Source organism: Panthera pardus, unplaced genomic scaffold, assembly GCF_024362965.1.
Source record: "Panthera pardus isolate Hobbes unplaced genomic scaffold, ASM2436296v1 HiC_scaffold_8, whole genome shotgun sequence".
Taxonomy (NCBI): Eukaryota; Metazoa; Chordata; class Mammalia; order Carnivora; family Felidae; genus Panthera; species Panthera pardus.
In genome coordinates, this window is record NW_026527013.1 from 17532658 (window position 1) to 17558871 (window position 26214).

Genomic DNA, 26214 nt, shown 5'->3' on the forward strand with positions numbered 1-26214 from the left:
TATTTTTTAATGTTTATTTTTGAGAAAAAGCATGAGCAGGGGAGGGGCAACAAGAGCAGAGGACAAAGGATCCAAAGTGAGCTCTGTGCTGGCTGACAGCAGCAAGTCAATGTGGGACTCGAACTCATGAACCATGAGCTCATGACCTGAACTGAAGTTGGAACGCTCAACTGACTGAGCCATCCAGGTGTCCCTGGTGCATCCACTTTTAAAAACACTTTTAGTCTGGTAGTTACTGAAGAGATGAAACAGAACTAATTACCATATAATCCAGCAATTCCATTCTTAAGTATATAACCAAGAGATATGAAAACATACATCCACACAAAAACTTGTACATGAATGTTTATAGTAGTATTCACATAGCTAAAAATAGAAACAATTCAAATATCAATCAACTTATGGATAAACACAATGTAGATATCCAGACAATGGAAAATTATGTGCCCATAAAAAGGAATGAAGTACTGATACATGCTACAAGATGAATCGACCTTGAAAACAGTATACTAACTGAAAGATGTAGGTACAAAAGGCCACCTATTATAATTCTATTTACATGAAATGGCCAGAATAGGCAAATCTGTAAAGAAAGTAGACTAGTGGTGGCCAGGGGTTATGGGGGAGAAAGCAGGGAAGTGATTGCTAATGCATACTAAGTTTCTTTTGGAGTGATGAAATATTCAAAAATTAGATACCAATGATGATAGAATGACTTAGTAAATATACTAAAACCAATGAATGTGTAAATTTTGTGTTGTGTAAATCATCTCAATAAATGTTTCTAAAAAAGAAAATCTATCATAATAAAATCTGAAATATAAACAGATCCTTATGCATAAAACAGCCCAAGATGAAAAACATGTCTTTATGCAATAACAAGGAAAAAATAAGTAAATCAGAACCTGTCAATAGGATGCAACATTATGCAACCATTAAAGATTAAAGTTTTTTTAAAAGGTTATTTCTTTGAGAGCGCACACGAGTGTGGAAGGGGCAGAGAGAAAGGGAGACAGAGAATCCCAAGAAGGCTCCACACTCAGCACAGAGCCTGATATGGGGCTCGATCCCATGAAACAGATTACAACCTGAGCCAAAACCCATATTTATTAAAAGCTATTGGGTCACCTGGATGTCTCAGTCGGTAAAGCATCGGACTCTGGCTCAGGTCATGATCTCACGGTTCATGAGTTCGAGCCCCACCTCAGGCTCTGTGCTGACAGCTCAGAGACTGGTGCCTGCTTCAATTCTGTGTGTGTCTCTCTCTGCCCCTCCCCACTCACACTATGTGTCTCTCCCTCTCTCCCTCTCCCTTTCTCTCTCTCTCGCAAAAATAAACAAACATTAAAAAATGTATTTTTAAAAAAGCTATTTAATCTTTGGGGCACCTGGGTGGCCCCACAGATCACATCTTAATTAAATAGGGCAGACTTAATAATACAGGTATATCCCATATCCCTTTACTTCACTACTAGTGCTGAGAAATGGATTAGAGAAGGAACAATTACATGCTCTTGCTTTCTTCATCCATATAACCATGCAGCCTGTGGCTACTTTCAGAAATTTCTAATTTGGCCTAGCCACCATAGTTATCTTGATTACTGTTGGCACTAAATTTATTATTTTAGCACTAAATTTTTAACAATGAATACAGTAATTCTCAGCAACCCCATAATTTACATATATTATTCACCACTACCATTGCAATTCTTCAAGAAATCACTTTAATAATATAAATTTGCTACTCTTCCCTTTTTTGAAGAAGAAAATGCTTTTTAAAAGCATTTCTTCATATCTACTAATGAAAGGTAGACAGAACAATAAAAATAGAACAGGTCAGATCCTGCCCTTTGACAGCCAATGTTTTGTCTTTCTTGTCTCTCTGTGATTTAGTGATAAGAAGGAAAATGAAAATGAGCAAGCTTAAGTTTACCCAAGAAATAATGCAAACACAAAATTACCAACATAACCAATCATATTATCTTAAATACTCCTAGGTTCATGAATGAACAATTCTGTGAATGAGGACAGAACACATTTCCAGAACATGTATCCCATAGAGAATACATAAAACCAAATTAATATTCCCATTCCAACACACAGAAGTTTATAATATAAAGTATTCTGGGGGTGCCTAACTGGCTCAGCTGGAAGAGCATGCAACTCTTGATCTTGGGATCATGAGTTTGAGCCTCACACTGAGTGTAGTAGAGATTACTTAATTTTACTTAGTAAAACTTAAAAAAAAAAAAAAAAAAAAAAAAAAACCTGCAATCCCTATCGAAATACCACCAGTATTTTTCACAGAGCTAGAACAAACAATCCTAAAATTTGTATGTGACCACAAAAGACCCCAAATAGCCAAAGCAATCCTGAAAAAAGAAAAACAAAACTGGAGGCATCATAATTTTGGATTTCAAGCTATATTACAAAGCTGCAGTCATTAAGACAGTAGGACACTGGCACAAAAACAGACACAGAGATCAATGGAATAGAATGGAGAACCCAGAAATAGACTGAAACCTGTATGGTCAACTAATCTTCAACAAAGCAGGAAAGAATAGCCAATGAAAAAAAGACGGTCTCTCCAACAAACGGTGATGGGAAAACTGGACAGCGACATGCAGAAGAATGAAACTGGACCACTTTCTTACACCATGAACAAAAATAAATTCAAAATGAATGAAAGACTTAAATGTGAGACAAGAAACCATCAAAATCCTGAAGGAGAAAACAGCAACCTCTCTGACCTCAGCCAGAGCAACTTCTTACTAGACACAAAACAAACATGAACTATTGAGACTTCATCAAGATAAAAAGCTTCTGCACAGCAGAGGAAACAATCAACAAAACTAAAAGGCAGCCTACAGAATGGGAGAAGATATTTGCAAATGACATATCTGTAAAGGGTTACTGTCCAAAATCTATAAAGAACTTATCAAACTCAACACCCAAAAAACAAGTAACCCAGTTAAGAAATGGGCAGAAGACACAAATAAACATTTTTCCAAAGAAGACATCCAGATGGCTAACAGACACATGAAAAGATGCTCAACATCACTCATCATCAGGGATATACAAATCAAAACCACAATGAGATACCACCTCACACCTGTCAGAATGGCTAAAATTAACAATACAAGAAACAACAGATGTTGGCAAGGATGCGGAGAAAGCGGAACCTTATTAAAGAAAGGGGAATCCTCTTGCATTATTGGTGGGAATGCAAACTGGTGCAGCCTCTCTGGAGACCAGTATGGAGGTTCCTCAAAAAACTAAAAATAGAGCTACCCTATGATCCAGCAATGGCACTATTAGGTGTTTACCCAAAGGATACAAAAATACAGATCCAAAGGAGTACATGCACCCCAATGTTTATAGCAGCATTATCAAAAATAGCCAAACTATGGAGAGCCCAAAACTCCATCAACTAATGAATGGATAAAGAAAACGTAGTATAAACACACACACACACACACACACACACACACACACACACACACACAGGAATATTACTCAGTTATCAAAAAGAATGAAATCTTGGGGCGCCTGTGTGGCTCAGTCGGTTGAGCGTCCAACTTCAGCTCAGGTCATGATCTCACAGTCCGTGGGTTGGAGCCTCACGTCAGGCTCTGTGCTGACAGCTCAGAGCTTAGAGGCTGCTTTGGATTCTGTGTCTCCCTCTCTCTCTGCCCCTCCCCTGCTCATGCTCTGTCTCTCTCTGTCTCAAAAATAAATAAAAACATTTTTAAAAATTTTTTTAAAAATAAAAAAAGAATGAAATCTTGGGGTGCCTGGGTGGCTCAGTTGGTTAAGTGTCTGACTTCGGCTCAAGTTATGATCTCACAGTTCATGAGTTCAAACCTAGCATTGGGCTACGTGCTGACAGATCAGAGAGCCTGGGGCCTGCTTTGGAATCTGTGTCTCCCTCTCTCTGCCCCTCTCACATTCATACTCTGTCTCTCTCTGTCTCTCAAGAATAAATAAACATTTAAAAAAATTAAGGGGGGCCTGGGTGGCTCAGTCGGTTGAGCGTCTGACTTCAGCTCAGGTCATGATCTCGCAGTTCATGAGTTCGAGCCCCATGTCGGGCTCTGTGCTGACAGCTCAGAGCCTGGAGCCTGTTTCAGATTCTGTATTTCCCTCTCTCTCTGCCCCTCCCCCACTCATGCTCTGTCTCTCTCTGTGTGTCAAAAATAAATTAAAAAAAAATTTTTTTTAACACATTTTAAAAAATTAAGGGGCACCTGGGTGGCTCAGTCAGTTGGGCATCTGACTTCAGCTCAGGTCATGATCTCGCAGTTCATGAGTTCGAGCCCCATGTCGGGCTCTGTGCTAACAGCTCAGAGGCTGGAGCCTGCTTCACATTCTGTGTCTCCCTCTCTCTCTGGCCCTGCCCTGCTTGTGCACTCGCTCTCTTGCTCTCTCTCAAAACTGAATAAACGTTAAATTTTTTTTTTAATTTTTAAAAAATGAATGAAATCTTGTCATTTGCAATGAGATAGATGGAGCTAGAATGCATTTGGTAAGTTAGATAAGTCCATCAGAGAAAACAAATACCGTGTAATTTCACTCATATGTGGAATTTAAGAAACAAAACAGATGAACATATGGGAAAGAGGGGGGGAAACCACAAGAGACTCTTAATGATAGAGAACAAACTACGGGTGGACAGAGGGAAGTGAGTGGGAGTTGGGATGGATGGGTGATGGGTACTAAGGAGAGCACCTATTGTGATGAGCACTGGGTGTTGTATGTAAGTGATGAATCACTGAATTTTACTCCGAAACCAATACTGCACTGTATGTTAACTAGCTAAAATTTAAGTTAAAAAAAAAAAAAACAGAAAAACAAAAACAACTTCTGAGTTAACAAAGTAACAAAGAGTAACTAGAGGCAAGTGTACAGAGGAGACACAGAAGTAAGAAGAATTAACTTTCTTGAACCTCAGGAAACATTTTATAATAGGTAAAATAGTCTTAACAATACCCCACTTTTCTTCTGTGCCATTTTGCGACATTATGCTACAATGAACTCTACTACAATGGCATTTTTATCCCAGAGTTGTTAACTGACTATACATTTGGTAATAGGGGGAAGAAAATGAAATACAAGTCACAGTCTCTGACTTCAAGAGGATCTTGATCCAGTGAAAAGCATACATAGTAAAAAATAATGTGGAAATGCAAAGAATTCACACATATACAAAACTCTTAAAGATAATAAATTCAGCAAGGTTTGAAAAACACCACATCAATAAACAAAAATCAGTTGTATTTCTATGCACTAGCAATTAGCAATCCAAAAATGAAATTAAGAAAACAGTTCCATTTACCACAGCATCAAAAAGAATAAAATGCTTAGCAATAAATGTAACCAAAGTGCAAGCCTTGTCCACTGAAATCTATAAAACATTACTGAGAGAAATTAAAGAAGACGTAAATAAATGGAAAGATATTCCATGTCCATGGACTGGAAGACAGCATTGTTAAGATGGCAATTCACTCTAAGGTGATCTATAAATTTAATGCAGTCCCTGTCAAAATTCCAACTGTCTTTTATGCAGAAATCAACAAGCCGATCCTAAAATTCATACAGAAATGCATGGGATCCAGAATACCCAAAACAATCTTGAAAAGAACACAGTTGGAAGACTCACACCTCTTGATTTCAAAACATACTATAATGTCTACGGTAATCAAGACAGTGTGGTACTGGCATAAGGATAGACATGTAAGTCAATGGAACAGAATTCAGAGTCCAGAAATAACCCCCCACATCTAAGGTCAGGAGATTTTCAAAATGAGTGCCAAGACAATTCAATGAGAAAGAAAAGTCTTTTCAACAAACAGTACAAGAACAACTGGATATCCACATGCAAAAAAATTAAGAATTTGGACCTCTCCCTTACATCATATATAAAAAATAACTCAAAATGCACCAAAAACCTAAATGTATCAACTAAAACTATAAAAGAAAAATAGGCAGAAATCTTTGTGATCTTACAGTAGGCAAGAGATCCTTAGTTGTGACACCTAAAGCACAAGCAACCATGAAAGAAACAAATAAAATAGACTTCATCAAAATTAGAAAGTTTCTCTTTCTCTCCCTCTCTGAAAAATAAGTAAAACTAAAAATTTTAAAAAAACTACAAAGTTTTGTGCTTCAAAGATACTTTAAAAAAAAGAAGAAAACCCACAGAATAGAGAAAATATTTGCAAATCATGTATTTAATGAGGTACGTGTGTCTAGAATATAAAGAATTCTTATAATTCCAAAATAAAAACAAAGACCCTAACTCGCAATGGGCAAAGGACCTTAATACTTACTTCCTTAAAGGAGATCTACAAATAGGCAATAAGTACATCAGTCATCAGGGAAATCAAAATCACAATGAGGTATCACTTCACACTCACTACGATGGAATCAAAAACATATAACAAATTGGTGGCTGCCAGAGGCAGAGGGGTGGTAGGTGGGAAAAATAGGTGAAGGGGGTCAAAAGGTGATGATGATGATGATGATGATGATGATGATGATGATAGGAAGGAAGGAAGGAAGGAAGGAAGGAAGGGAGGAAGGGAGGAAGGGAGGAAGGGAGGAAGGGAGGAAGAGGGGAGACACTAATGAACAAGACTGGCCAGCGAGCAGAAAGTGACTAACAAATCTGGAGGAATCATTTCAAGTGCAAGCAGTAAAGAGTAACTGAGAAATATTTTGAACAACCGTAAGCTATTAAAATTCAGACACTACCCAGCACCAAGTCAAGGATATTGGCTGTCACAGCCATTTTAAAATAGGCTTTTTTTTCTATCGACGGATTAAATCTGGATAGGTTAAACTGTCTCAGCGTGAAGACACATTAATGGATACGGTATGTAATAAAAAAAAAAAAGTTTTTAATTTTTTAAAGACTTATAATAGCCAAGTATTTGTGAGGATGTAGAAAAACTGGACCCCTCATATGTTGCTAATGGGAACATAAAATGGTATGGCCACTATAGAAAGCAGTCTACAGTTCCTCAAAAGGTTAAATATAGAGTTACCATATGACCCAGTAATTCCACTCCTAGGTATATACCCAAGAGAAATAAAAACATATGTCCACACAAAAACTTGTACATAAATGTTCATAGAGGCATTATCATAACAGCTAAAAAGTGGAAACAACCCACTGATGAAAGAACAAAACACCTATACAATGGTGTACTACTCAGCCATAAAAAGGAATGATGTACTGATACGTACTACAATATGAATGAAGGATGAACCTTGAAAACACACTAATGAAAAAAGCCAGACACAGAAGGCCATATATTGTATGATTCCATTTATAGGTTACGTCCAGAATGGGCAAATCCATCAACAGAAATTAGACTTGTGACTGCCAGGGATGGAAGTGGGGGGAGGATGGGAAATGACTGCTTATGGGTTTGGGATCTCTTCTGGGGATGATGCAAATGTTCTAGAATCATATAGTGGTGATGGCTGCACAACACTGAATACACCAAAAACCAAAATGACTTGTATACTCTAACATGGTAAATTTTATGATGTGAATTATACCTTTTTTTTTTAACCTAGAATAACATATGCCCAAAGATATATATTGGTGAAAACACCGAAGAGGAATACTTGACCAGACTAAGAAAATGGTCACAAAGGCTTTCTAAAGCTGATACCTGAGCTGATACCAAGGAAAAAAGTCTGTAAGTCTGTCTTGCCCCATACCCTCTCCCTTTCCCACTCCTCCTTAAATTCAGAAATCATTTACCTATCATCCAAAGGAACATTTATATGCCCAATACAAACTATTTCAATGAAAATATGTTCTACCTATAAAAAAATGAACGAGGGTTCTTGAATTGTCCCAGTGTATTTCTATTCCTAACAGAGAAAATGAGTTAACCAAATGAACACCTGAATAAGAATTTCAGTTTAACAAAAACAGAGCTCAGAGAGAGGAGTCACTTTAGGAAGCAACATTTTTCTTAAGGGTCTCTAACCTCTACTCCCACTCACCACTATCCCCAATCTCCCTAAATGCTTCATTCTTTAAATTATATTCCCTAAGAGCTTTAAGTTTTTCCACAACAGTTTCAACATGTATGGAGGGAAGGGGAGAGATAATGAGATAAAAGGCGTAACTATTTCACATGTGAATCATAAATCAGAACCTATACTTTGTGATAATAAGCAATCATATAGCCTAACTTCAATCAATAATCAATAACTACCATTAGAAATAACTAGCTGTGACTTCAGAGTTTAAGATGTGAAATATTTTAATTATTATTTTGCACACAAACTAGAGTAGAAACTGAGAACCAAAACCTTTGAAAACACTTAAGTAATAAAAGTCAGAAGCAAGGAGAAAATAAAGTTAAGTTTTGTCTCTAATTACATACTACTAGGAACTGATCATGGCACTCTCTAGGTGAACATTTTCTTAACCTATTCAAATCAAAATATAGAAAGAACATATCAAAATTACAGATATAGGAAGGGTAACAAAGGCACAGGATAACAGAATCAGGATTCAAAAAGTCTCCTTTGGAACAACAGACAGAAATTGGACTTACAGAAAGAAAATAGGTGTAAAAAAGTCCAACACAGAATCAGAAAGCCAACCAATCAAGAATGAAGATTTGTGCCTGTTGGTTAAGCATCCCACTTCAGCTGAGGTCATGATTTTGTGGCTGGTGAGTTCGAGCCCTGCGTCGGGCTCTGTGCTGAGAGCTCAGAACCTGGAGCCTGCTTCAGATCTTTGTCTCCCTCTCTCTGCCCCTTCCCCGCTCACACTCTGTCTCTCTCTCAAAAATAAACATTTTTTAGGGGCGCCTGGGTGGCTCAGTTGGTAAGTGTCCGACTTCGGCTCAGGTCATGATCTTGCGGTCCATGAGTTCAACCCCTGCGTCAGGCTCTGTGGTGACAGCTCAGAGCCTGGAGTCTGTTTCAGATTCTGTGTCTCCCTCTCTCTCTGACCCTCCCCCGTTCATGCTCTGTCTCTCTCTGTCTCAAAAACAAATAAACATTAAAAAGAATTAAAAAAATAAACATTTTTTAAAAATTAAAAAAAGAAAAGAATGAAGATTTGGGTTAACACAGCTCTAGAGAAAAAGACCTAGAGGTGAGCTTACTGACAAACAAGTATAAGCTAACACTGAAAAGTGGATATTGAAAGAAAGAAAACAATTATTTTACTTATTTTTTTTAACGTTTACTTATTTTGAGAAAGAGAGAGTGCAAGTGGGGGAGGGGGCAGAGAGAAAGAGGGAGAGAGAGAGAATCCCAAGCAGGCTCCGTGCTGTGAGCACAGAGCGTGATGTGGGGCTCAATCCCACAAACTGTGCGATCACGACCTGAGCCAAAATCAAAGTCCAATGCTTAACCAACTGAGCCACTCAGATGCCCTGAAAAAAATTATTTTAAGGCACCAATGACGAAAAAGTGGTAAGCTCCCCAAGGGAAGGGATCATTCTGAATTCCTTAATCACTTCATTTCTAGGGCTTAACACAATACCTGGATCAGACCATACGATCTGTAGCATGTCCACAAGTCGATGCCCAACATAATAAAAGGTTTAGAAAGCACATTTCATAAGAGGTGGCTAGGGGAAAAAACTGTTTAGTCTGGAAAAAACTTAAGTGAGACAATTTGCTGTCAACATTGTCAAAAGTTAAAAAAAAAAAAATCTAAAAACCAGGAACTTCTTTAATTAAAAGGAGCAATCCCACCAAGAAGGGATAAAGGAGGACCTGTAGTTAAGATACTTGATAGGAAGAGTCTGCTTTGCATGGGATCAAGCATAGCACTAGGAGTGAGACTAGGTCATCAATTCCAGCTGCCGTCACTCACTTCCTGTTTGGCCAAGGGCAAATGACATCACCTCTCCACTTAAGCTAAAAAACAATAATTTAAAATACCAATATTACAGGAGTATAATTTGAATTAGTTAACAATTGCAAAATACTTGGGAAATTTACTTTATGTGATAACGAAAACTGCATTTTCCTACTTTACACATACACTAAGGCTGAATAGTTAAATAAATCTATTATAAATAACAAGAGCCAAGTTTCTCACTGTCAGAGAAAGAAGTTACAAAGAGGCAAGGAGAGGAATGCTGGAATAAACCTGTGGTACTGGACTAGAGTCAGAGAGACCAGTATGAGTGCATGTTCACATTCATATCCAGACAGATATGGAAATAAACACAAATATGTATGTACACCTGGGCCAGTACACACACACGTATTTCCTAGCTCTGCCCTCTGGGATGGCCTAGAAGCAGTGACAGCTCAGTATTAGCGAGCACACCTAGTTCATTTAGAAACCAGATCCTGGTTTCTAAATATTTTCTTCCAATAAAAGAAACCAGGGCTCCTTGGAGAAATGGCTGATTCTAGGGCTGGGGCAGGGAAATACAAGACTGGAGCACCTTGCAGCATCAGGAAGTAAAAAGTGCTCCAAAAAAATGAAAAGAGAACACATCAAAAACACCTAAGTGTCAAATGGCCAAAGGCAGAAGAATGTGAGCAACGACGTACAGTATTACAACCCAAAGAAAAAAATAAATATTCGTGAATCCATACTGATATAAATGAGTAACGAAATAAACCAGGGGCAGGGGTAGATGGGAGTGTACAATCTTTCTTACAGAAGAATTCCAAATAATAAATGTAGAAGGAATGAGGGAAATAGAAAGTCACCACTACAATTATACACTAATTGCTGCCGCAGGCAAATTTCATTAATGAATGCTAAAATTAGTGGATGAAACTCAGATCTTTGTATAGCCTCACCGAACCTCCCCGCAAATAGTTATGAATCACTGTGGGTGATTTGAACTCAGACACAAATTCTTTGACACTCATTCCTTCAAGAGGTAGAGCTTCATTTCCTTCCCCCAGAAATGGGCTTGACTTGATGACTCATTTCTAGCTTCTAACAAATAAAGTAAGGAAATGGAAAAACAGTCACTTTAGTAAAACCAAGAAGATACTACCTTAATCAAATTATCAGGTTAACATCAGTAATAAGTCACATTGATATCAGATATCCCCTGATATGCAATATGATGTGACAAGAAGGGCATACCACCTCTGGTATTCTTCCCCAAAATGCACAACTTCAGGCTAATCATGAGAAAATACCAGAAAACCCAATTCAGGAACATTCTACAAATAACTGCTACTCTTCAAAGGTGTCAAGGAGAAGCTAAGAAACTGTCACAGATTGTCAGAAACTAGGGAAATAAGACATCTAAATACAATGTGGTATCCTGGATCAGATCCTGTAATAGAAAAAGAGCATCACTCTGGAAAAACTGGGGAAATGAGAGAAAAGCCTATAATTTACTTCATAATATGGAACTAATACTCATTTCTCTTTTTTAAGTTTATTTTTATTTTATTTATTTTGAAAGAGAAATAGAGAGCAACTGGGGGAGGGGCAGAGAGAGAGAGAGAGAGAGAGAGAGAGAGAGACAAAATCCCAAGCAGGCTGTCAGTGCAGAGGCCGAGGCGGGGCTCAAACTCATGAACCATGAGATCATGACCTGAGCCGAAGTCAAGAGTCAGACCCTTAACCAAATGAGCCACCCAAGCACCCCAACTAATATTGGTTTCTTAATTTTGATAAATGTATCATGGTTACATAAAATGTTAACATTAAGGAAAGCTAGATGAAGTTTTGTACTATCTTTACAACTCTTCTGTAAACAAAGTTACTCAAAATAAAATATTTTCTTATTTTTTTTAATGTTTAAGTTTTGAGAGAGAAAGAGTGTGCATGCTATGTGAGCAGCAGAGGAACAGAGAGAAGGGGAGAGAGAATCCCAAACAGGCCCCCATGCTGTCATCACAGAGCCTGATGCGGGGCTTAATCCCAAGAACCATGAAATGACCTGAGCTGAAATCAACAGTCAACACTTAATCCACTGAGCCACTCAGGCCTGCCTCAGTTTCCTTCTCAAATGGACCAAATAAAATGAACCACCAAGATGACTTCCATGGGTCAAAATGCCTCTCAAGATTTTCTTACATTTTAAGGAAACATAAAACCTGCACATCAACTAACCATGCTTAATATTTAAAAAAAAGAAGGAGGGGTGCCTGGGTGGCCCATTCAGTTAAATGTCTGACTTTGGCTCAGGTCATGATCCCTGCACTGGGCTCTGTGCTGACAGCTCAGAGCCTGGAGCCTGTTTCAGATTCTGTGTCTCCGTCTCTCTCTGCCCCTCACCCGCTAGCACTGGCTCTCTCTCTCTCTCTCCCTCTTTCTCAAATATAAACAAACATTTTTTAAAAAATAATAAAAATAGGGGCGCCTGGGTGGCTCAGTCGGTTGAGCGTCCGACTTCAGCTCAGGTCACGATCTCACGGTTCGTGAGTTCGAGCCCCGCGTCAGGCTCTGGGCTGATGGCTCAGAGCCTGGAGCCTGCTTCCGATTCTGTGTCTCCCTCTCTCTCTGCCCCTCCCCCATTCATGCTCTGTCTCTCTCTGTCTCAAAAATAAACATTAAAAAAAAAATTAAAAAACAAAAAACAAAAAAAAACAAGAAAAATAATAAAAATAAAAAAGAAGAAGGGGGTGCCTGGTTGGTTCAGTCAGTGGAGCATATACATGACTCTTGATCTCAGAGTCATGAGTTTGAGCCCCATGTTGGGGGCAGAGATTACTTAAAATAATAATAATAAAAAAGGGGGGGAAAGAAGAGGAGGAGAAGAAGGAAGAGAAGGAGAAAGAGGACGAGGACAATGGAGAAAAGCAATGCCTAAATTTGAAGTGTCAACCTCACAAATTTAAAGAGATAAAAGACGGATCACCAAATTCAAAAACAAAATTGGGAAAAAGAACAAGACACTGAAATCAAAAAGAACTCAGTCTCTCTGACTAAAGCTAACCCACCTAACCTGATGTAAGAAAGAGATTCAAACCACACAAGTCCCCCTTCACACAGGGGAACACGTACTTCCATACAGACCCCCAATCCATAACTGAAATAAATATCACAAGGCAGTATCTCTCCCAGCTCTCAAATCATTTCAAGCAAGCTTGGGAAACCTGTCCTACTCTCCCCTGAAAGCCAGAGTATGTAATTTAAAAAGTTTTCGGGGCGCCTGGGTGGCGCAGTCGGTTAAGCGTCCGACTTCAGCCAGGTCACGATCTCGCGGTCCGTGAGTTCGAGCCCCGCGTCAGGCTCTGGGCTGATGGCTCGGAGCCTGGAGCCTGTTTCCGATTCTGTGTCTCCCTCTCTCTCTGCCCCTCCCCCGTTCATGCTCTGTCTCTCTCTGTCCCAAAAATAAATAAAAAACGTTGAAAAAAAAAAAAATTAAAAAAAAAAAAAAGTTTTCATACCCTCAAAAAAACAAAAAGTAAAGATAGACCTAAGCCACCTAGACATAATAAAATCCAGGTGCTTCCTTCACTGTCAAGCAAACAATGGAAAATGATGTTAACATGTAATGTAAGGTTATTTGTAATTTTGAGAATTTTAACACAGATAAATATATGCTGAGATGACAGATATATGAAGAGAATAACTTACACACACACACACACACACACACACACACACACACACACACACAACTGAGACAAAGTGGGAAGATGTTTTTAGAATCTTCCCAGCACTGTCAAACATCAATATATGTGTTCATACAATTGGGAGAAGAAGGAAGACTCACTAGGTTTCAGTAACTTGATTAAAACATCCGCCTAAAGGGGTGTCTGGGTGGCTCAGTCGGTTAAGCGGCCGACTTCGGCTCAGGTCATGATCTCGCGGTCTGTGAGTTCGAGCCCCGCGTCGGGCTCTGTGCTGACAGCTCAGAGCCTGGAGCCTGTTTCAGATTCTGTGTCTTCCCCTCTCTGACCCTCCCCCATTCATGCTCTGTCTCTCTCTGTCTCAAAAATAAATAAACGTTAAAAAAAAAAAATCCGCCTAAAAACATCCAGGGCCCTTAGTTCCCATTCTATAATCAACTGCCTTTTTATTACTGATTTGGCTGCCCAGAAACAAAGGAGGTGCCAGTGGATAATTAATTCCAATTGTGTACATGGCACTTTATACTTTCCATGTAAATAAACTGGTATCTGGTTTATCAGTCTCTAGCGAGATTACTTTGCATGAATAAATTCTCAAGCACTTGAGTCACCCCAGTGTGAATCAAAAATTTCAAGTTTCTGAACTACTGGGGGGAGGGGAGGGCAGAGAGGGTCAGAGAGACCTTGATATGGATGCCACTTCTGATACTTAACTATCTGTGTGACTCCTTATTCCTGTCAGTCTCAATTTCCCCATCTGTAAATAAATACCTACTAGTGCCCGGAAGATAGCAAGTGCTCAAAAGGTGACAGCTTTATTATTTTTAAGCCAAACGTGAGAGGAAGACTACCAATGATAGAGAAACATTTCATTTGAAAAGTAGCCTGAACCATCAAACCACTTCAAGTTTTGAAAGACACTGGGGGGGGGGGGGGGGGGGGGGGAGAGATGTGCCATCCCAGAGAGGTGTGAGAAGAGCAAAGTTAAAAAGTTTCAAGTACCGGCTGCCCTGTACAGTTCTCGCTTAGCAACTCCAATGTTGTCTACCAAACACCCAGCCGGTAATAGTTAGAGCATGACAACTGTTCACTCTAAATCCATGTGCTCAGCTTGGATTCAGGACTGATTTATAAAAATAGCTGTTGCTGCTGCTCTTTGAATCTCTTTGAGCTGATGACTGGGCAGTGTTACCCTATAGGCCTAGAGCAGCTGTATTCCCTCACCACACCCATTTCTCTGCCTACCCAGCCGAGCTGACGGCACCCCCCCCCCCCATCTCTGCAGCATACTATTCTCCCTCTTCCTGGGCTGAGTGAGCAAATTACAAGCACAAATATCCCCTGATGCAATGCCACAACCATCCCTGGGAAAGCGCAGTGGCAGTTGCCAAAAGCTCAGCAGCAGGGAAACGGGCGGGAGACACACACACACACACACACACACACACACACACACACACGAAACACTGCAATGCTATGCAGCCAGGGAGAGGGAATCGAGAGGCCCTAGGGAGCAATACTGTAACCGAACCAGAGGAGGGAAAGGAGAAAGGGGGTTTCCAGAAGAAAGCTGGGTAACACTAACCTTCCCGAGAAGCACGTTTCACCCCAGGTTTGGGTCCTAAAACACAAAACGAGGCGTAATCACTGCTTCCTCCGAAAAGAAGTAAATGCATTTAATTTACACGTTCCTGGGTGGAAGCAAAAACCCCAACGTTCCCCCACGGGGTAATTTCACCAAAAAAGAGTTCAGGCAACACACCAGCGGAGAACCTGGTCCAAGTGCTAAACCACCATCTCGGTTCGGGGTAACGTTTCCAACTGCCCCCTCCCGGTCCCCGTCCCAATCCTCCCATCCCCATACTTACTTCGCCGTCTCGGAGCCACACACACTTAGTCCCCCAACCCAACGCTTAGTCTGCCCAGTGCCGGAGAGGACGCACGCAGGGAGCCTAGGCTGGGGCCCGGTTCTCCAGACCGCCCCTCAGCCCCGCCCGTAACCCCGGACTGGGCACGCTCTCTAGCTCGCATCAGCTCCACCTCAACTGACCCCCACAAAGCCTCACGGAACGACCTCTGAGTTTTCCTACGTCCCCGAGCCCCACCCAGGGCCCCAGACCGCAGCCGACCCTCGCTCCCCGAACGCAGCCCCATCCCGAGCCCGAGGCGTGCCGCTCAGCCCCACGCTCCAGACGCCCGAAGCCGGTCCTCTCAGCCCGCTCGGCCCCAAGGGGCCCCGGGATCGCGCCCCGAAGCCTAGAAAGATCACGCCCTCAGGCCCCCTGCCCTCCCGCCCCCGCGTCCCGCAGGCCTGCGGCCACCGCCCTTCCCCGCCCCGGGCGGGCCTTGCGGGGTCCCGGGCAGCCGCAGAGAGCGGCTCGGGCAGCCCCCGGGAGAATGGAGAGGCCGCCCCTCCGATCGGGCCCCGCCTGTCGCCGCACCTACCCGCCGCCGCCGCGTCGGAGCCGAAGCCGGAGGGAGCCGGGAGAGGGCCGGGAGGAGCCGGGAGGAGCCGGGAGAAGTCGGGAGGAGCCGGAGCCACCGAGCAAGCCCGTGGGGCGGGGCGCAGGGAGGCGGCCGCTTCCTCGTCGCTCTCTTGAGGGCCGGCGCGGGGGCGGGGCGCCGCCACCGCCTATCCCGCGGGCGCCGCGGCTCCGGCCAATAAGCGCGGTGAGGGGGAGGGCGGAGGGCTGTGGCAAGCCAATGGGCGCCGGCCCCGCCGCCTCGACCTCGCAGTGGTAGCGGCGCGAGCGAAGGGCCGTTGGGGCGAGGTACGCATGGGGGCTTCAGACTCCCCTCTCCCGGCCGCTAGGGCCCGGGCGGCCGACGGGCACACCGACCGCCGCCGCTGCCCTGTGCTGGACGTTGCTTCCTTTCAGAACTTGGGTACCTGGAACTGAGAGGATGCGAGCAGCCGGGCACACGCGGCCGGGCCCGGGTCTCCCCGCCCGCGGGGCCTGCGGGCTCTGTGATGTAACCTGGGAGGGGCGCGGGGCGGGGCCTAGGGCGCGGGCCAGCTGGTCGCGGGAAGGAACCGTAGGGGGACAGGGACGCGGGTGTGGGGCCTCTCCAGGGCTGCGCTGCCACCAGCCACAAGTGACGTTGCTGGTTCAAGTTGAAATGTTCTGTAGGTGTAGAATACACACCGAATTTCCGAGACTTAGTAGAAAACATATATAAAAATCTCATAATTTTATATTGATTATAAACTGGATAGTTGATTACAAAATTGGTTACAGTTTTAGATATATTTGGTTAAATAAAACACATTTAGAATAATTTCATGGGGCACCTGAGTGGCTCAATCGGTTCAGCCTCCTCTTGATTTCTGTTCAAGCCTTGATACCAGGAAAATGATTTGGGGATCAGCCTTAGGTGGGGCTCTGTGCTGAGCGCAGAGCCAGCTTGGGATTCTGTCTCCTCTCTGCCCCTCTCCCGCTTGTGCTCTCTCTCCCTCTCTTTCAAAAACAAATAAGCATTTTTAAAAATAATTTTTGTTTGTTTGTTTGTTTGCTTTTTAAAATATGGCCGCTAAACTTAAAATCCCTATTTGGCTCGCGATATATTTCTGCTGGATAGCAGTGGTTCAGAAGGAAAAGGGACAGCTAACGCCTCTTGAGTGCTTATTATGTCCCAAGCACTCTTGTAGGTACGTGACACCCAAAAACTCATTTAGTTGCCAAAACAATGCTTTATAATTGGTATCAATGTTCCCATTCTCATTTTACAGATGAGAAACAAATACAAGTTTAGTAATTTATCTAATGACCACAAGCCAGCAATCAAATGTGGTGCTTTTAACTCAGGCAACCAGGCACTGGGACATGTAGTCAGTCAACCTGTAGAGCAGGCTGGTTACCAGAAAGAACACTGGACTTGGTTGAAAGCCCTGGTTCAAGGTCAGCCCTGCTACTTTGTGTGTAACTTTGGGAAATTAAGCTTTAATTGCCTTAGTAAAAAATGAGATAATGCAAGTCACCAGCCTGTCATAGCCCCTGTTACGGTGACCTAGAGGTAGCATAGTGAGGTAAACTTGGACTCTGGACCCTGAGTCCCTGTGTGCAAATCTGGGAACTGCAACCTACAAGTTATGTGAGCTTGCGGGAGATTTTTAATCTCTCTGTACCTCAGTTTCCTTAACTGTAAAATGAATAATAGTCACACCTACCTTATTAGGGTTGTTAGGCAGATCAAATGTGTTGATATAAATAAAGTACTTAGCTTGGTGCCTAGCACTTAGCAAGCATTTACAGAGTACTACTCAGAATGACTTTAAAGAAGTATTTATAGCCTATACAAAGATGAAGGAATGAAGGATAAAAGGATAAGTGGAAAAGGTATAGAACTATGAATTTGGAGCCCTGGAAAGAACTTTAGGCCAATCACGGAGAACTGAAATGACTAATTAATAAGGCAGGTGTCCTGGGACCAAACTCAAAGCTTTTCCCCTCTTTCACACCCAGACTCCAGAGCAGGGGAACTACCATTGCAAGCCTGAATTCATTCATCCAACAGATACTGAATGATGATCTGCACATCAGAAAAGGCCACACAGTGAGGGGCATTTATAAAAAGGTAAATAAAATAGGTTTCCTGTCCTGATGAAATTAGCATTATTTCATACCAAAGCCCACAGATTTTGTTCAAGCATGCACTTAACTGTGCATGCTTAAGGAAAACACACAGGTGGGAGCTTCAAAAGTTACTCTGATCCTTCCTGCTGCCTGGAGTAGCCAGCCCCAGTGCCTGTCCTGGGGCTTCAAGAATAGAATAAGCTGTGAGCTCCTTAGAAGTCAGATGGCTGGGAAAATTCAAAAGTGTTGGAATCTTCCATTCCTTCTTTAAGGTGATAAAGTCACCATGTTTTATGTATCCCAAGCTAGACACTCAAAAGCCATTCTCAGTTATTCCCTCCCTTCTCCCCACCTCAGGCCTACCAGATATTCCTTCTGCATCAGAAACATCTCCACCAACACTGATGCTGTTCTGGTTCAGTCCCTTTTCTCTTTCCTGCCACAGCTACTTCCAAGCCCTCCCTCCCACCTACTTCAGTCCAAGTTACACAATTTAGGCACCACCCTCTCCAGTTCATATACCTCGTCCTGCACCCATTCTCTGCCTACCACAGCACTCACCACATACGTGGTAATTTTCGTGTAAACATGCATCTGCCCTAGTAGATTTTTTTCTCAAAGTACAGGTTCATTCTGTTTCCCCACCTCCAGATTTAACATAAACTTCTTTTTTTTTTTTTTAATTTTTTTTTTTTAACGTTTATTTATTTTTGAGACAGAGAGAGACAGAGCATGAACGGGGGAGGGTCAGAGAGAGGGAGACACAGAATCCGAAATAGGCTCCAGGCTCTGAGCTGTCAGCACAGAGCCCGACACGGGGCTTGAACTCACAGACCGCGAGATCATGACCTGAGCCAAAGTCGGCCGCTCAACCGACTGAGCCACCCAGGCGCCCCTAAACTTCTTTTTTTTAATGTTTATTTATTTATTTTGAGAGAGAGAGAGGGCCCGCGCACATGCATGTGCTCTTGGGAGGAGCAGAGAGAGAAGTGGGGGGAAAGAAAGAGAGAATCCCAAGCAGGCTCCCGTGCTCAGCGTGGAGCCTGACATGGGGCTCAATCTCACAACCGTGAGATCATGACCTGAGATGAAATCAGAAGTCAGGTGCTTAACCGACTGAGCCACCCACGCGCCCCAAAACTTTACAACTTTTAGAAGAAAATACGTTTATGGAGATACCTTGATGCTCTCAAGGTAGGAACCTCTGGCTGAAATTTCCTGGTACAAACACTTATCAGATAAATACGCAATTTTTACATACCAATTATTATCATAATTTATAATGTTTATGTTAGAATTCCCTAGGGAGAGAGAAATAAAAGTACATGGATTAGGATTTGAATAGGATAGAGTCATAGAATTAAGAGCCAGAAGGGTTTTTTGGGGTCACTTAGCCCAAACCATTTTCAGGTGAGGTAACTGATACATGTCAAAGACCCACAAATAAGTGGCAGAATCCAAACTTGAACCTATTTTCTGATTCTCAGGCAGGAGTTTGTTACACCCACTCCTTCTTTCATCTTTAAGATGCTGTAGCAAAGGGGTGCCTGGCTGGCTCAGTCAGTTAAGCGTCCAACTTCAGCCCAAGTCATGATCTCACGGTTTGTGAGTTCGAGCCCCACGTCAGGCTCTGTGCTGACAACTCCGAGCCTAGAGCCTGCTTCAGATTCTGTGTCTCCCTCTCTCTCTCTGCCCCTCCCCTGCTCACACTGTGTCTCTCTCTTTCAAAAATAAATAAACATTAAAAATTTAAAAATAAAATGGTGTAGCATAGGGGTGCCGGTCTGGCTCAGTCAGCAACTCTTGATCCTGGGAGTTGTAAGTTTGAGCCCTACATTGGGTGTAGAAATTACTTTAAAAAAATAAAATAAAGTCTGTGCTGACAGCTCGGAGCCTGAAGCCTGCTTCGGAGTCTGTGTCTCCCTCTCTCTCTCCCCCTCCCCCTCTCATGCTCTGTCTCTCTCTCTCTCTCTCTCTCTCTATCAAAAATCAATAAATATTCAAAAAAAATTTTTTTAAACAAAAAGATAATAAAAATAAAATATTTAATAGATAGATAGAGATGAAATGGTGTAGCATAGTGATGCAGCAAACATTAGATACTAACTACTCAAAAGTCCCCTGCCACCTCCTACTTTAGTGCCTGGACACTTATCCTGACTCCTTTTGCAGTTGGGATTGCTATGTGCCTCACTGGATGGAGCAGAGCTTTCAGGTAAGTCTTTATAAAAAGACAAACTCAGCTGCCTGGAATACAGACACAATGCCTAGAGGTGATACAGCCATCTTACGATGGTAAGGACAAAAGTCATGGGCTGAAGGTGAAGAGTGGCAAGATAGGAGAAGACTAGGTCCTTAGCATCCTCTGGCAGCTACACCTATCTGACTGTCCCCCTCTGGACCTCTTGTAAAGTGAGGAAAGTAACCCCTATCTCTGAAAGCCATCGTTAGTCAATAAGTCTCCAATGGTATAAGCCACCATCAGTCTCTTATTTGCCGGATACGCAATCCAAACTGGCACATGGAGTAAAAGCCCTGGATTACAAGTTAAGAAACCCTGTTACGGTCCCAGCTCTTCCAGGAACAAGCTGTATGGCCTTGGGCAAGCCATTTTCCATCTCTGGGCCTCAGGTTCCTCATCTCTATCACGGGAGGTAGAACAAGATGGTCTTCTCACCTCTCACTTTCTGTGATTTCATTCACTGTGCATGCCTCGTAATGTGCAATGGGGGACCTCCTTTCCCTCGAAATGAGACTACCTCTTTCAAGGTTCCCTAAGTATTTCCTTGTTCCTGTAACCACAGGACTAGTTACAAAGACCTGTCCCTTTCGAGCGAATGTGATAAAACACACAGTTTGGGGGCCTTCCCTTACACAAATCCCCCTAACTAGGTCCCTTTTTCCTCTTCCTTTGCTTAGTTTTATTCACCTATTCCCAGAGGGAGCTCAGAAGGGGGTTCCACTCTAAATCTAATGGAGCACAGCGCCCCCCTCTCTCCTAAACTTGCTATGTAATTTCTCCTCTTGGGGCCTCAAATTCACTGTTCGTTAAATGAGAGCGTTGCAGACAATGAAAGCTCCAGATTCTGTGTCTCCCTCTCTCTGCCCCTCCCCCGCTTGCACTCTTTTCCCCCCTCTTTCAAAAATAAATAAATATTAAAAAAAATAAAAATTGTAAAGTTTTATGTTTTTCTGTAGAAGTCTTACAACACTATTGTGAGGTTAATTCCTAGGTACCACAATGATTTTATTTTTTTCCTATCACATTTTGTAAATGATTACTGGTATATAGAAATGCTATTCCTTTTTGTATGTTAACTTTATATGTAGTAACCTTGCTGAACTCTTTTCAATTCTAATAGCTTCAAGCTCCAGAATTCTAAGGCTCAATTACACCTTCTAGATTTTATCTCACTTTGGGATAGTGCTTCCCCAGTTACTAAGTGCTTTGCTCTCTGGTACTGCTGGTTAGCCCTTCTATAACTCTGAGTTAGGCAGGGCTTGTATTGTCATCCCTATTCTGAAGCTGAGGAAACAGATTCAGGGATGAGGCGTGATATGCCCAAGATCACGCAATTAGTAAGTGGCAGATCTGGAACTAAACACCACGTCCTTTCATTCCTTGCCACTGTACCTTGATTTTGAAATTTTCTTCCCTTTCCCTTTTCTCTCTAGGATCCACTTCCTGGCTACAAATCATAACTGCTCTTAGCTGTGACCCCAAGACTGCACACAGTGATGCCCTCAGTTCCAGGTATTTGGTACTCTCCCCAGGAACCTGGCTTTCCCTCAATTCTTCTTCCATCCTCTGTCCTGACCCTCAGTCCTAAATACGACCTCCTAATTTCTTCCCAACTCTGACTCCAAGCATCCCATCCCATCTGGAACTCCAGTGGTTATGTCAATGTCTGGAACCACGGTCTGGCCCTTTGTAAGCCTCTGTACTTGACACAACTCTCATTTTGGTTCTGTTATTCTTCTGCACCTCACTGTTCACTCCATCCAACCTCTCGTTCATCATGTGAAATCCCTAAAGAGATCAGATATGGTCAGAGAAGATGGGAACTGGAAGGTCCTTTGAGGGCTTCCAGGCCAAAGACCAAGCAGAAACTGTAAATGAGAAAGCTGATTAGTTATAAAAGAGTGGCCTGGAGGGGCGCGTGGGTGGCTCCGTCGGTTAAGCCTCTGATTTTGGCTCAGGTCGTCATCTCCCAGTTCATGGGCTCAAGGCGAGCCCCACAGTGGGCTCTGTGCTGCCAGCTCGGAGCCTGGAGCCTGCTTCAGATTCTGTGTCTCCCTCTCTCTCTGTACCCCTCCCCTTGCTCATGCTCTCTCTCAAAAATAAAATAAACATTAAAAAAAATTTTTTTAATGAAGAAAAAAGAAGAGTGAGTTGGAGACTGTGGAGAGCACAGGGCACATGCCCCAACTCCAATCAGTTGCTGCCAGTTGCTGGAAATGTGGGCCCTGTGTGGTTGGAGAAGATGGAGCCAAACTTTTATGTGCAGTGTCCTGGCTGTTGAATGTCAGCAAGTACCATGTAGGACATAAAAATTAATTGATTAATTAAAAAGGGGCTTCTGAGTGCCTCAGTTGGTTGAATGTCCAACTCTTGATTTCAGCTCAGGTCACAATCCCAGGGTCGTGGAATCGAGCCCCACATTGGGCTCCTCGCTAAGTGTGGATTCTCTTTCTCTCTCTGTCTCTCGCTCTCTTAAATTAAAAAAAATAATAATAATAAATTAAATACCATATAGGACAAATGTCTGTGGACTGGCGGCTCTCAGGTTGCCAATTTACAACCTCTGCTCTGGTCCAAACCCATCACCCATGGATAAGGAGATTGACATCATGCAGCAGATCAATAGGAGAGAAGGAGGCAGGACCCAGCCCTCAGACCCATTCAGAGCTCACCACCATCACTCACAAGCCAAAAGCAACCCAGCCGATTTAACAAGCCTCTAGTGAGAGCCTGCTGTGGGAAAGATGTTCTGAGAGGGGACCAAGATGAAGGGATTCTTTTAGAAGATGCCCACTGTAGGTCCTTGGCACTTTTTCACTTAGCTTGAGATCACACATTTGGCAGGTTGGAACAAACTAACATATTTAGAAAAGAGATGCTCATGTCCATGGAGTTCTTGTCAGCACAGTCCTCACTGACTGAATTAGGATTCCAGGGACCTTGCAGTAGAGCATTTTCCAAACTTTCTGTTTAGAAACCATTTCAAACTCATTGAAAAGCTGCAAGGATAAAAATGGTATATAGCACTCTCATATACCCTTTACCAAAATTCACTTCTTTTCAACGTTTTCCCCATTTGCTCTATGTACTACACACACACAACAAAAACATATTTTTCGAGCCATTTGAGGGTAGATCACATACATGATGGCTTTTAACCCCTGAATACTTCAGTGTGCATTTCTAATAATAAATATATATCTTATCACCACAATACAGATATCAACTCAGTAAGTTAAAATTGACTCAGGAGTTTGATCCAATCTACCATCCGTATTTCAGTTTTGTCACTTGACTCAGTAGTGTCCCTAATTTTTTTCTCCTCCAAAACAGGATCCAGTCTAGGATTAAATATTACATTCAGTTGCTATGTCTCTGTAGGTTTCATTAATATGGAACATTTTCACAGCGTTTGTATGTATGTGCATGTGTATGTATGTGCGTTTTATGAAATTAACACTTTTGAAGAATATAGTGCTCTCTCTTGCTCACTCTCTCTCTCTTTTAGAATGTACTTCATTTAGGGTCACCTGGGTGGCTCAGTGGGTTGAGCGTCCCACTTGGGCACAGGTCATGATCTTGCAGTTTGTGAGTTCAAGCCCCGCGTCGGGCTCTGTGCTGACAGCTGAGAGCCTGGAACCTGCTTCGGAATCTGTGTCTCCCTCTCTCTCTGCCCCTCCCCCACTCGTGCTCTGTCTCTCTCACGCTCATAAATAAATAAACATTAAAAAATTAAAAAAAAAATAGAATGTACTTCATTTGGGTGTCTGATGTTTTCTCATGGTTAGATTCAGTCTAGAATACAGTAGAAATGATGCCATGTCCTCCTCAGGGCATCGTATCAGGAGGCATGTGGTGTCCATCTGCCCCTCACTAGTGGTATGAATTTCAATCATCAAGTTACGGTGTTTTCTGATTTTTCCAGTGTATTGTTGTTGTATTTTCCCCTTGGAACTAATAAGCAATCTGTGGAGAGGCACTTTAAGACATGCTTACATCCTGCTCCTCATCAAAATTATCCCCTAGATTTCACATCCATTCATGAGTCTTGCCTAAACCAGTCTCTACTGTGCTGGTTGCATAGTGGTGGTCTTTCCATTCCACTTCTCTGTCCACATTTACCTGTTGACACTCAGGATTTTGAGGTAAACTGTATGCCTTCCATCCGGAGGGGTGCAGTTTTGGCCTCTGTCAAGGTATGTGAGTTCTGGAGTTCCACGTGACTAATGGGAATAGAGGGAAGGGAAAGAGCCTGCTTTGCCTAGTCACTGAGAGTAGATAAAGGGTCAACTGGGACAGTCACTCCAAGGATTCCACTTAAAGGAGCTGAGACCTTCAGAGAAGCAAAGCAGCGTAGAGGAATATGCTTCACACAAACAGTATCACTTTCAAATCCTGTCTCTTCCCCTCACCTACTTTGTGACTTCCAACACCTCACCTAGATTCTCCTGGCCTGTTTCCTAACTTGTAATATGGGATAATTCCTACCTCGGAGGCTCAATGGAAGATTGGAATAATGCTCATATCTTACTGGGCCCATAGTAAATGAGAGGTGCATATTATATAGAATATAAGAAAATTATGTAGTGCTTGAATTATGTTTCATTTCAACAAATGTCTACTGAGAACCTACCATGTAACAAGGCATTGTGCTTGGGGCTAGAGACTAAATAAATCAGCCCTCAAAAAGTTCACAATCCAGAGTAAGAAAAAGACCAACTTAATTCCACATTTAGCCAAGAAAATGAAAACATACATCTACACAAAGCTTCGTTCAAGAATGTTCACAGTAGGGGCATCTGGGTGGCTCAGTCAGTTGAGCATCCAACTTTGGCTCAGGTCATGATCTCACGGTTCGTGGGTTTGAGTCCCACGTTGGTTTTGCACTGAGAACTGGGAACCCGCTTCAGATTCTCTCTCTCTCCCTCGCTCTGTCCCTCCCCTACTCATGCTCCTGCTCTTTCTCTCTCTAAAGTAAGCATACATTAAAAAAAAAAAAAAGGATGTTCACTGCAACAATATTCTTTTTTTTAATTATAGTTGACAATGGCAACTACATTCTTAATAGCCCCAAACAGGAAATAGCCCAAACATCTATCAACAGGTGAATGGATAAACAAAAATTATAGTACATCCATACAATGGAATACTACTCAGCAATAAAAAGGAGCAAACAACTGCTTTTATGTAACAGGTCTAAAATATGCTGAGTGGAAGAAGCCTTGCATAAGAGTACACACTGTGATTTCATTTATATGAAGTTCTAAAACAGGAAAAACCATCAGAAGAGTGGTTGCCCAGGGTGGAGGCAGGGAGGAGGTTGCTGGGAAACTTTCTGCATGATGATAATGTTCCATATGTTGATAGGGGGTGGATTGCACAGGTGTATCCACTTGTCCAAATTCAGCAAATGTACACTTAAGATTTGTGTATTTCATTGTATACGGATTTCACATCAAAATAGAAAAAAAAAACTGTAAAAAAGAGCTCTGATTAATAGTATACCTCTAGAAGTATTTATTTTTTTTTTTATTTTATTTTATTTTTTGTCTTCACACCCAGCATGGAGCTCAGTGGGGGGCTTGAATTCACAACCTTGAGATCAAGACCAGAGCTGAGATCACAAGTTGGATGTTTGGGGTCACTGGATGGCTCAGACAGTTTAAGTGTCTGATGAGGGCTGAGGTCATGATCTCACAGCTGGTGGGTTTAAGGTCCACATCAGGCTCTCTGCTGTGAGCACAGAGCCCACTTTGGATTCTCTATCTCCCTCTCTCTCTCTGCCCATCCCCCCCCCACCACTAGCATTTTCTCTCTCTCTCTCTCTCTCTCTCTCTCTCTCTCTCTCTC

General features: G+C 42.4%; 1 protein-coding gene and 1 long non-coding RNA gene across 19 annotated transcripts in view; one reads left to right on the plus strand and one right to left on the minus strand.

The window, feature by feature from the left end:
• Positions 1–16122, minus strand: part of MAP4 (microtubule associated protein 4) — a 193061-nt gene extending 176939 nt beyond the window's left edge. For 5 of the 18 annotated variants that reach the window (XM_053898613.1, XM_053898616.1, XM_053898615.1 and 2 more), the window contains exon 1: positions 15994–16113. The gene's annotated coding sequence lies outside the window, so the exon portion shown is untranslated. Of the gene's footprint in view, positions 1–15133; positions 15170–15993 lie in introns of all 18 variants that reach the window. The other 13 variants (XM_053898608.1, XM_053898606.1, XM_053898604.1 and 10 more) reach the window with 5 other exon arrangements.
• Positions 16123–16264: 142 nt separating this feature from the next.
• LOC109247750 (uncharacterized) overlaps positions 16265–26214 on the plus strand; it is a 58431-nt gene continuing 48481 nt past the window's right edge. The window contains exons 1-3 of the long non-coding RNA XR_002071847.2: positions 16265–16319; positions 18012–18123; positions 21798–21876. This is a non-coding gene — a long non-coding RNA (uncharacterized LOC109247750). The remainder of the gene's footprint in view (positions 16320–18011; positions 18124–21797; positions 21877–26214) is intronic.